The sequence below is a fragment of the Lepus europaeus genome, chromosome 5, assembly GCF_033115175.1.
Source record: "Lepus europaeus isolate LE1 chromosome 5, mLepTim1.pri, whole genome shotgun sequence".
In the NCBI taxonomy this organism is placed as follows: Eukaryota; Metazoa; Chordata; class Mammalia; order Lagomorpha; family Leporidae; genus Lepus; species Lepus europaeus.
Window position 1 is genome coordinate 82,740,877 of NC_084831.1, and position 12,592 is coordinate 82,753,468.

At 40.8% G+C, this 12,592-nt stretch overlaps 2 protein-coding genes across 3 annotated transcripts in view; one reads left to right on the forward strand and one right to left on the reverse strand.

Annotated features, from left to right (window-relative positions):
* The window catches only part of KYAT3 (kynurenine aminotransferase 3), a 206,874-nt gene that overhangs the window by 82,057 nt on the left and 112,225 nt on the right, over positions 1–12,592 (reverse strand). The window lies entirely within an intron of this gene.
* LOC133759924 (guanylate-binding protein 5-like) overlaps positions 1–12,592 on the forward strand; it is a 91,357-nt gene that overhangs the window by 27,325 nt on the left and 51,440 nt on the right. The gene's annotated exons all lie outside the window — the stretch shown is intronic.

Sequence of the window (12,592 nt, forward strand, 5' to 3'; positions counted from 1 at the left end):
AAATAAAATAATCCTTTTTTTAAAAAAGTAACTGGAAAGATACCCTGTGTTAATAGCCTGGCAGATTTAATATTCTTTAAAGTCACTATGCGAACTAATTTATTTATTTTTAAAGAATACAAACTTCATATATTTTATAATTACAACTTTAGGAACATGTTGATTCTTCCCACTGTACCCACCGTTCCACCAACTCTCCCACCCCTCTTCCTCCTCCCTCTCCTATTCCCATTTTTATTTTTTACTAAGATCTATTTTCAATTGACTTTATACACATGTGATTAACTCTGTTAAGCAAAGAGTTCAACAAATAGTATGAAAAAAAATTGTTCCTCAACAGTCGAGACAAGGGCTGTTCAAAGTCATTGCTTCTCAAAGTGTCAATTTCACTTCTATAGATAACCTTTGTTCTATTAATTATCACAGGTCAGGGAGAACATATGGTATTTGTCCTTTTGGGACTGGCTTCTTTCATTAAGTCTGATGTTTTTCAGCTTCATCCATTTTGTTGTAAATGACTGGATTTCATTTTTTCCCCCCCTGTATAGTATTCCATGGTGTACATAACCCTTAATTTCTTTATCCAGTCTTCAGGTGATGGGCATTTGCATTGATTCCATATCTTAGCTATTGTGAATTGAGCTGCAATAAACATGGGGGTACAGATAACTCTTTCATATGCTGACTTCATTTCCTTTGGGTACATTTCCAGGAGTGGGATGGCTGGGTCATTTGGTAGGTCTATATTCAGATTTTTGAGGTATCTCTATACTGTCTTCCATAGTGGATTTACCAGTTTACATTCCCACCAACAATGGATTAGGGTACTATTTCCCCCACATCCTTGCCAGCATTTGTTGTTTGTTGATTTCTGTATGAAAGCCATTCTAATGGGGGTGAGGTGAAACCACATTGTGATTTTCATTTGTATTTCCCTGACAGCTAGTGATACTGAACATTCTTTCATGTGTCTATTGACCATTTGGATTTCCTCTTTTGAAAAATGTCTGTTTAAGTCCTTTCCACATTTCTTAACTGGGTTGTTAGTTTTGTTGTTGAGTTTCTTGGTCTCTATATATATTCTGGTAATTAATCCTTTATCAGTTGCATACTTTGCAAATAATTTATCCCATTCTGTTGGTTGCCTCTTCACTTTGTTGAATGTTTCTTTTGTAGTATAGAAGCTTCTCAATTTGATATAATCCCATTTGTCAATTTTGGCTTTGATTGCCTGTGCCTCTGGGTTATTTTACAAGAAATTTTTGCCTATACCCATGTCTTGTAGGGTTTCCCAAATATTCTCTAATAATTTAATGGTATCAGGTCTTTAATCCATTTTGAGTGGATTTTTGTGTAAGATGTAAGGTAGGGATCTTGCTTCATGCTTCTGCAGGTGGAGATCCAGTTTTCCCAACACCATTTGTTGAAGAGACTGTCCTTGCTTCAGGGATTGATTTTAGCTCATTTGTCAAAGAAAAGTTGGTTGTAGATGCGTAGGTTGATTTCTGGCATTTCTATTCTATTCCATTCATCTATCCATCTATTTTTTTTTCAGCACAGGCTGTTTTGATTATAATCACCCTATAGTATGTCTTGAAATCTGGTATTGTGATGCCTCTAGCTTTGTTCTTGTTGTATAAGATTGTGTTAGCTATTCACGGTCTCCTGTGTTTCCATACGAATTTCAACATCATTTTTTCTAGAACTGAGAGGAATGTCCTTGGTATTTTGATTGGTATCACATTGAATCTGTAAATTGCTTTTGGTAATATGGACATTTTGATGATATTGATTCTTCCAATCCATGAACATGAAGATTTTTCCATTTTTTTTGATCTTCCTCTATTTCTTTCTTGAATGTTTTGTAATTCACATCACAGAAATCTTTGACATCCTTGGTTAAATTTATTCCAAGGCATTTTGATCTTTTTGTAGCTATTGTGAATGGATTTGATCTTAGAAGTTCTTTCTCAGCCGTGGCATTGTCTGTACACAAAGGCTGCTGACTTGATCCCTTAATCATTACATAATTTTTGGGTCTCTTTTAGCAGTTTTTTTGTTAAAGTCTATTTTGTCTGATATTAGGGTGGCTACACCCTAATATTGGTTTCTGCTAACATGGAATATCTTTTTCCATTCTTTCACTTTCAGTCTAAGTAACTTTGTTGGTGAGATGTGTTTCTTGTAGGCGGCAAATCAATAGATTTTGTTTTTTAATCCATTCAGCCAGTCTGTGTCTTTTAATTGGAGAGTTGAGGCCATTTACATTCAAGGTGACTTTTGATAAGTAACAACTTTGCCCTGTCATTTCCAGAAATATTCCTATTGTTTACTTTGGATTTCCTTTGTACTTTTACTGGGGGATTTTGTGCCTTCACCTTCTTTTGTAATGATGATCATGTTTCTGTGTTTCTTTGTGTAGCACATCTTCAAGCATCTTTTAGTCTTAAGATTTTATTTATTTATTTGAGAGCTAGAGTTATAGACAATGAAAGGGAGAGACATAGAGAAAGGTCTTCCATCTTGGTTCACTCCCCAAGTGATCGCAACAGCCAGAGCTGGGCTGATCCGAAGCCAGGAGCCAGGAGCTTATTCCAGGTCTCCCACATGGGTGTAGGAGCCTAAGTGCTTGGTTCATTTTCTGCTGCTTTCCCACGCCATAGCAGAGAGCCAGATTGGAAGAGTAGCAGCCTGGACCAGAACTGGCACCCATATGAGATACCGTAAGCAGATGACTAACTTATTGTGCCACAATGCTGCCCTCCTCAAGCATCTTTTTTTAAGGCTGAATGAGTAGTGACAAATTGGTCCAATTTCTGTTTGTTTTGGAAGGTCTTTATTTCACCTTCATTCATAAATGGGAGCTTTTCAGGGTACAATATTCTGGGTTGGCAGTTTTTTTCTCTTAAGACTTAGAATATATCTTGCCATTCTCTCCTAGCCTGTAGGGTTTCTGATGAGAACTCAGCTGTAAGTCTAATTGGATGTCCTTTGAAAGTAATCTGCCATTTCTCTCATGGACATTTTAGAATCTTTTCTTTATGTTTTACTGTGGTGAGTTTGATTACAATGCGTCATGGTGAAGATCTCTGGTCATGTCAATTAGGAGTTCCATGTGCTTCCTAGACTTGGATGTCCCTTTCTTTCTCCAAATTAGGGAAGTTTTCTAATTATTTAATTAAAGAGGCTTTCTAAACCATTCTCTCTCTCAACACCTTCAGGAACTCCTAAGACCTGTATGTTGGGTCATTTGATAGTATCCTGTAGATCTCCAAAGGTGTTTTTACTTTTCTAGTTTCTTCTTTTTTTTGGTCTGACTAAAATTTCCAGAGATTTGTCTTCTAAGTTGGATATTCTTCTTTTGCTTTACTGAGTCTGCTGTTAAGGCTTTCCACCACATTCTTTATTTGTTCTGTTGAATCCTTCATTTCCAGGATTTCATTTTGATTTCTCTCTAAGATCTCAATTTCATGGGAGAAATTTTCTTTCATGTCATGTATGCATTTCATTAGTTCGTGCGCTTGCTTCTGATTACTTCTAAGTAATCATACGATCAATTTTTAAAATCCATTTCTGGCATTTCTTCAATCTCTTCATCTTCACATTCTAGTATTTTTTTATTTTTTTTAAATTAAAAAAAATTTTTTTTGACAGGCAGAGTGGATAGTGAGAGAGAGAGACAGAGAGAAAGGTCTTCCTTTTTGCCGTTGGTTCACCCTCCAACACATTCTAGTATGGAAGTGTTGTGTTCTTTGGGGGGCATCATATAGTCTTCCTTATTCTTGTTTTTTGTGTTGCTGCATTTATATGACATTGTAGAGATACCTGTTGATTTCTTTTTTGCTTTTTTTTCCCCCTGTGATGGCTTTTATTTGGGGGGGGGGTTATTAAACTTTTATTTAATGAATATAAATTTCCAAAGTACAGCTTATGGGTTACAATGGCTTCCCGCTCCCAAAACTTCCCTCCCACCCACAACCCTCCCCTTTCCTGTTCCCTCTCCCCTTCCAATCACATCATGATTCATTTTCAATTCTCTTTATATACAGAAGATCAGTTTAGTATATATTAGGTAACGATTTCAACAGTTTGCCCCCATATAGCAACACAAGGTGAAAAAAAATACTGTTGGAGTACTAGTTATAGCATTAAATAAGAGTGTACAGCACATTAAAGACAGAGATCCTACATAATATTTTTTTTTAAAAATTAATTTTCTATGCCATTTCCAATTTAACACCAGGTTTTTTTTTTTTATTTCCAATTGTCTTTATATACAGAAGATCGATTCAGTATATAATTAGTAAAGATCTCATCAATTTGTACCCACGCAGAAACACAAAGTGTAAAAATACTGTTTCAGTACTAGTTATAGCATCATTGCACATTAGACAACACATTAAGGACAGATCCCACATGGGATGTAGGTACACAGTGAATTCTGTTGCTGACTTAACAATTTGACACTCCTGTTCATGGCGTCAGTAATCTCCCTAGGCTCTAGTCATGAGTTGCCAGGGCTATGGAAGCCTTTAGAGTTCGCTGACTTTGATCTTATTCCGATAGGGTCATAGTCAAAGTGAAAGTTCTCTCCTCCCTTCAGAGAAAGGTACCTCCTTCTTTGATGGCCCCGTTCTTTCCACTGGGATCTCACTCACAGAGATCTTTCATTTAGGTCTTCTTCTTCTTCTTTTTTTTTCTTTTCCATGGTTTCTTGGCTTTCCATGCCTACCATACTCTCATGGGCTCTTCAGCCAGATCCGAATGCCTTAAGGGCTGATTCTGAGGCCAGAGTGTTGTTTAGGACGTCTGCCATTCTATGAGTCTGCTATGTATCCCACTTCCCATGTTGGATCTTTCTCTCCCTTTTTGATTCTATCAGTTAGTATTAGCAGACACTTGTCTTGTTTGTGTGATCCCTTTGACTCTTAGACCTATCAGAGCCATCAATTGTGAACTGAAATTGATCACTTGGACTAGTGAGATGGCATTGGTACATGCCACCTTGATGGGATTGTATTGGAATCCCCTGGCACATTTCTAACTCCATCATTTGGGGCAAGTTCGATTGAGAATGTTCCAAATTGTACATCTCCTCCCTCTCTTTTTTGACTCTTAAATTTAACAGGGATCACTTTTCAGTTAAAATTTAAACACCTAGGAATAATTGTGTGTTAATTACAGAGTTCAACCACTAGTACTAGAACAACAACAACAGTAAGTTGTTTTTTTTTGTTTCGATTTTAGTATATGTGCTGCCTAAGTGAGCACAACATGGTAAGTGTTTAGCATTTATTTAGTGAGAGAAATACACAGGAAAGTGGGCTCTGTTTAGGGGAGAAAGAAGTCTTAAGGAGCAAGCGGGGTCCATACCAAGCAGAGAGAAGGTCCGGAACCAAGTAGAGTAAAGTGTGCAGTTAGGAGCAGCCATAGGTAGAGTAGCCCCGGCAGGAAAGCTGAGGCAGAGAGGCAGCCAAAAGGCCACACAGCTGAAGGTATGGGACAACAAGGGAAGGCCCACCATGCTCCAGGCCTCTTAATCACTTCCTGAGGGGAGTGGTTACATCTTCTGGCAGGTGTGCATACAAGTGAAGTCAGCTAGGGGCATGAGATCACACAGGAGGCAGGGTGAAGGTATGGCCTCCAGCTCACAAATCTAATCAATTTAATCCTATCTGCCTGCCTAGATCATTCTGATTGTTCCACCAATGCTGCAGCAAATAGGTCAGCTTTTTTGTTTTATCTTGTTTTGTTTTTATCTTCCAGGCAGCTTCTTGGCAGGCCTCCTGGTCCCAATTGACAAATACTTTGGAAGCTACCTCCAGTAGCATTCATCCCAGCAAAACCTTCTAGTTTTTGCAGTTTGTGCCTAATGTCTCCCTGGCCTTGGCTGACAAATGCAGCATTAATCATCCTCTGATTCTCTGCTGCCTTGGGATCAAAGGGAGTTTAGAGACAGAAGGCCTCACAAAGTCGCTCATAGAAAACACTCTGACTCTCCCAAGCTCTTGCAGGACTTCTGAGACTTTGCTCATGTTTATAGTCTTTTTTTCTCCTTCACACCCCTTATGAGAGTCTCTTGGTAACACTCAAGCTGTTGGAGTCTCTGGTCTTCTTCAGGGTCCCATTGGGTTTCCTTCTGAGGGAACTGTTCTTGGGTGTAGACCTGAACATTCATGGCTTTTTCTGGGGCATTTTCCTCTAACCATTGTATTGTCACCTGGGTAACCCAGGGACATTCTTCAGTATTGAACAAGGTCAGTAGAAGCTGATGACAGTCAACCCAAGTGGGCCTGTGAGTTTGAATGATGGACAACATCAGATCAATCATAGCCTGAGGCTTCTCATTGAACAAGGGATGTGGTGTTTTCAGTTTAGGAGGTCAGGGTAATAAAAGGCTGATATATAAATATGTGCTGTCCCCCTTGAACTTGGCTATCTTTATCATAATAGACTCCCAGGTCTCTCTTAATGACATCTATAGGGTGTATTAGCATTTATTAAGAGAGGTGCTGCCAGCTGGTTCCTCTTCATTTGGAGGGTATGGGGTTAAGACAGGTGGCTCCAGGATGGCTGCAGTCTGAGGTATCTCTAGTGACCTCATGGGAGGGGCAGCTTTGGGAGAGTAACCTCTGGTGAGGTTCCAACCTCAGGGGAAGAGGTGGTCCCTGGCACAAGTGCAGGAGTGCATTTGGTAGCAGATGGTACAGTGGTGCATAAGGAGGGGGAACTTCTGGCTCCTCCAATACAATGGGCTTCTTGGCTTGGTTCCTGGTATTTTGAAGGGGCCATTGTGATTTTACATTTTTTTTTTCCCAACAAGTCTTCAGCCAAGCTATGGGAATTGATTGGGGTAGCCTGGTTTTTTAACCATGACATGGTATACCTTGCTGACTACCAACTTATCTAGAGCCCTCAGATGGCCATCCCACCCTGAAGGAGGACCAATCTACCTCACAGAAGGTTCAAAGTTTGTTGGGGAGCAACTTTACACCATAGTCTGCTGAATGTCCCTTTTTGAATTTTTTTTTACCATACATTCTAAAGGAGTACATGTGCTCTGTTTGCTACCCATTTCCTCCCTCTAAAAAACAGACACTCATGCACAGAGAGGAAGAAGGGGAGGGGTAGATACCAATGGAGGGGACGCACACCCACTTCGTCTGTCACGGAGACCACAGAACTGTGGTTCAAGACTCTGCAATCACTTTGGCCTTTTAGGTGAGGCTCAGCTCCCCTGATGACCATCTTGTTCAGTCATCATCTACACACACTCAGACCACGTCTCCAGCCCGCTGGCCAGTGCCTTAGAGCTGTGGTTTCATCTCAGTGCTCCACTCCAGTGTCTTATGAGATTAGTAGGGCAACTCTGGGAGTTGATCAGGCTCCCCTCTGCCATCTATGGCAGGTCCTCCAAACCAACTGAACCTGAGTTTCTACCAGCTCTGATGGACAGTGCTCCTGAGACAAGTTCCTGTGCCCGTGGGTTCCATTGTGCTTGCAGGGTTGGGGTCCCAGCATGCTGAGAGAGAGCTATTCCCCAAGTGGTCTGCTGGTGTCAAGAAAGTTCACTCTACCCCCAGTGCCAGGAACCCCATACCTCTGAAAACAAAGGAAGTGGAAAACTCACATCTGATCCTAGAGAAATCTCCAGAAAAATGTAACATGATTCATGTACTGAGATAAGACACCTTTGGACAGGAAGTAGTCTTTTATTATGCTGGCATAAGGCCCAGGTGGAATTTTGTATCCAAAAACCTGAACCCTAAACAAAGAAGGGTTTTTCCTTGTATATGGATTTAGCCTCTTTGTCTCCCTTATATGGTTACATGCATATATTTGACTGGATATTCTAATGTTCCATGGTGGCCACAGGAATTGGGACAGTACTTCACATGGGTACATAGTTATTTATGATGTTTTTCTCCACACATATATTGAGCCATATGCTGTCTGGCAAGTGTTAACATCATTGTTCTGTACTAACAAATACAATTTGAAGTGATTACACATAAGCAGGTAGTAACTACAGCTAAAGTATTTATAGGCAAGCAGCTAACAACTGCCTTTCATTTCCAGGGCAGTGCAAGTTGTCTGGTGTGTAACAAATCTTCCCAGCCAGATTAATAAATTTACAGGTTTTTATTGGGATTCCAATCTCAGGCGAGGTTCTCCGGTCCCAACAGGGTGGGGGCCGGGGAAGTCCTGCATCAGAGGTTGGGAGGGCTCCTTTTATAGACACAGGGTGTGGGGGTTAAAGGTTGAGGCAGGTCTGATCCTCATTGGTTGACCTTTAGGCGCCCGCGGGCACCTTGGCAAGGACTTTTCATTCCCAGAAGTGCGTGTAGGGACTCTCCATTCCCAGAAGTATGGGCCTTCTCTCCTGCGGATCCCGAAGCTACCAGACAGATGCCTCCCTTATTCTTTTTCTGACCTTGGGAAAGCTTTACCACAGCTTTAATCATGTCAGTTAGAAGCAAGTTTAATTAAAATACAAAGGCCTCTGCCACAGTCCCAATCCTCCTTCCTCCCTCCCCTCTGTTCCTTTCATCAGTTTCTGCAAAAACATAATTTTATTTATTTATTCATTATTTATTTATTTATTTAAGTGGTAGAGTTACAGACAGAGAAAGGGAGAGACATCCACTGATTCACTCCCAAAATGGTTAACAATGGCCAGAGCTGAGCCTATCTGAAGCCAGCCAGGAGCCATGAGTTTCTTGCAGGTCTCCCACGCAGGTGCAGGGGCCCAAGCACTTGGGCCATCTTCTGTTGTTTCCCCGGGCCATAGCAGAGAGCTGGTTTGGAAGAGGAGCAGCTGGGACTAGAACCAGCACCCATAAGGGATGCTGGCGTGGCAGGTGGAGGCTTAGCCGATTATGTCACAGCATTGGCCCTGTAAAAACATAATTTTGATCCACTCTGTATTCACAGGTTTAATTCACCACTAACCATAATATTCAAAGAGAATGTCTATATTTCTAGATGATACACTTTAGGTTCTCAGTTTTTCCATTTGGTGTATGAAGAGGAAGAGAAATAGGAAAAGACAGAGGAGTGTGGAGTTGGGGGAAATGTAAGGTGGACCTGTGAGAAGAGAAGGTGGTGAAAGTAGCAGGTGAATATATAGGATCAACTGGGAGAGGAAAGCCTAGATGGTCAAAACCATATGAGGGCTTGGGGAGGTCAAGGAAAACAGAGATCTTCCTTTAGTGATGCACCTTAGGGGGCTCTTTAAAAGGTAGCCCTCAGGTAAAGTAGTGGGCCATATCCTACCTAAGGGGATAAGGAGTGGGGAGCACTAAGATATTAACCAGTCTGAACTCTTTAGCAAGGGAGAAATCCACTTTGAAACAAAGTTCCCATGAGTGGTTGGAGAGCCTGCTGGTCTAGGGGGTGGAGAGGTAGGGGTTAGGGAGGATTGCCTGTAACCCCTCAATGGGCTGCATCTCATCTGCTGTTCTTGCTCTGTCATGAAAATAACCCATAGGCAGCTTTTTAGTAGGAACACTGAGCAAGCTCCCTCTCTAGCACTGGTCATTTGTGCCCCTCATCAACACAACAATGACAACAAAGAGAAAGACAGCCATCATGCGTTTCAAACTCCAGTTTCACCCATATATCTGAAGCCTACTTCCCCAGGAATACGACAGTGGCTCTTGGCAGGGTATTGCCCCCAGGTACCACCAGGATTTCATCCGACATCCAGGGTTACCTTGGGCTCAGCTTCAGTCTCTCTTGGTTGTGGTTGTTTTTTAACTAAATGAACTGATCCTAATGAATCCCTTCCCAGCCTGCTTTACAGGTGGAATAAAGCTGGTCTGAGAGAAGCAGGAAGATTGCATAGTGTGAATGGAATGGCTTCTTTGCTCTCTCTTCAAAGGGAGACTTTTATTTGACTCCTCCAGTGTCGAATTTCCTTAGATTTTCTCCAGTGACCAAATAATGAGGAAAAAACAAGCTCTGTAACAGATAAAAAGTAATGTGAAACTGAAAGTACTTAGTACAACATCCATTTTAGGAATTTCCCAGGCTGTGCTAGGGACACAGTTTGGCCTCTCATAGAAATATACAGCTGTTATGAAATATAAAGACAATATTGCTACATACAGTATAAAATAGTAACAAATAAGTAGAATGTGCTGTGTGATGCTCATTGTTTCATCAAAGAATAAGCTTTCTTGTATCTGAAGCTGTTGAATACTTGAGTGTTTTCAAGCTATGTTTTCTTTTCGGGTGAATCTTGTAGAAGGAATGCTTTAAGCACACAGGTGAACGACTGTTTCTAATAACTTACATGGGCTGTCTGCCTCTGGTTATGAGAAAGGTAGAGAAATCTAGGGTGGAAAATGGAGGAGGGCAATCATGAATATCTTGGGGTTGTGGGATAAGTTGCAGGAGCAAAGTGTGTGTATGCTACTAACTCCTGTGTGTTAAGTCCTGTATATTATTGGAGATGATCACTAACCTGAAGACATGGCAATGAGTTGAGTTTAATGTAGGCACAGTGATCAGAGCAGTGAAGGAGTGGTCTGTGTCAGGTGCATCAGATGCACTGACTCATCTTCTCAGTCTCACCTTTGACCAGCTGGGGCTTGGTGGGCAGTTCCCTGGGGACTGGGGCTCATCTCAGATTGATAGCATCCTGCTCTAAGACATGTGACACTCACGTCATCACAGCAGAATACATGGGTTGTGGGATTGGTATTCCGCACCTTGTAACTTTCCCTCCTGGCCTCTCAGACATGTTGAGTTTGTCTTACCTTAGGGCCTTTACACCTGGTATCCCCTCTGCCAGTTGTGGTACTTCCCTAGATACCCATGTGACCTACCCTTCTACTACTTGAGATGTTCACTGAAATGACACCTCATTGATGATATATAACACTGGTATACTCTACATGACCAACTCTTATCTCTTGTCCCTGCTTCTCTTTTTTGCATAGAACTTGTGGTCATTAGACATTCTGTCTGTTTTAAATTCTTGCTTGTGGCTTGCTAGAATGCTATCATCCAGGAGGCAGGAATTTTTGTCTCTTTTGCCTATAAATTTTTTATCTTTGTTTTAATTACTAGCACCTCAAAACCCTGCCTTACAGGGGCCAACATTGTGGTGCAGCAGGTTAAGTTGCCTTTTTTGATATCAGCATCCCACATTGAAGCACTAGTTCAAGTCTTGGCTGCTCCATTTCCCATCCAGCTCCCTGCTGATGCAACTGGGAAAGTAGCAGAAGATGGCCCAAGTGCTTGGGCCCCTGCCATCCTATTGGAGATTTGGATTGAGTCCCAACCTCATGGCTTTGGCCTGGCCCAGTCCTGGCCATTGTGGTTATTTAGGGAGTGAATCAGTGGATGGATGGTCTCTCTCTCTCTTTCTCTCTCTCTCTCTCTCTCTCTCATTCTCTTTCTGTCTTCAGTTTTCTGTTACTCTGCCTTTCAAATAAGCTAATCTTTAAAACAAGTGTCTGACATATAATAAGCCTTCAATAAGTGTTTGTTGATTGAATGAACCAAAATTGTGGCAGTGAACATGTGGGGTAAAGGTTATGTTTTTATTAAAGATTTTTGAGACATATTATGAAATTTGACTCTCAAATTGTGTCCTGACCCTCTCACTCTTCCAAGTGTTTATCTGATCTTCACCTCCTCCCCAACAGATGGGATCATGCTTTTTAACCTTACCTCAACTGACACAATGTTGTTTAAATAGGATCCTTTCAATTACTTCTGAAGTAGAACATAAACGAGAATATGTACTTATTTCACCACATTTTCATCTCATAGTACAAAAGCATCCTTGAGGCAATGAAGCCTGAGTTGCTCTTATATTCAGAAGTAAAATGCATGTGGTATCTACTGCATAGTAATGTGCTATTCTTTCTTTTCTATGTGCTTAAACTGTAGGTTGTAGTATCTACAATTTACAGATCAACAAGCACAGTTAAAGTTGTCTAATGGCTTTTCAGTAGGAGTTTTTCAGGCCACAAGGTGCTGACAGTTGGTTTGCTGACAGTTGATTTGGGGTTTCTTCAAATGACAAGTCACTGAGCTAATAAAAGATCAAATTAAGTTCATTTATAGCTCCATATTCTGCCAAAGTGGACTGAAACTTTCTGGTTTCTATACATTCAAAGACTTATTAGTCTTATGAATGAAAAGTCTGGGTCCTACTCCCCTTTTTTTGTGAATAAAGGATTTCTGGTGTTAATTTGGGACAAAATGAAGCTTTTATTTATTGTTTTTGAACCTGATGTTGTATTGAGACTGAAAGTAGCAGTAGGCTCTCAGTTTCTTGGAAATAGACTGGATGTTAAGAAAATGGTTCCTTCCTGAGTACTATAATAAACTGTAAATTTTGTGCGTTTTGTTTTTATATCCAGGGACTTTTTCTTCTGAAGCCTGAATATGAGTGAGCTAATTTCCTCTCTTTCCAGTTGAGTTGGTTGCAGTCTATGGGACCTTTGTATCCTTCTAATAGAAATATATGGATCAGTTTAACTCAATTGAGTTTTATTGCCTTATAAAATCATATCTATATCTTTGATAACTGGTTTCAAATCCTGTTACAAATATTAGGGTTTCAAGGATGGAT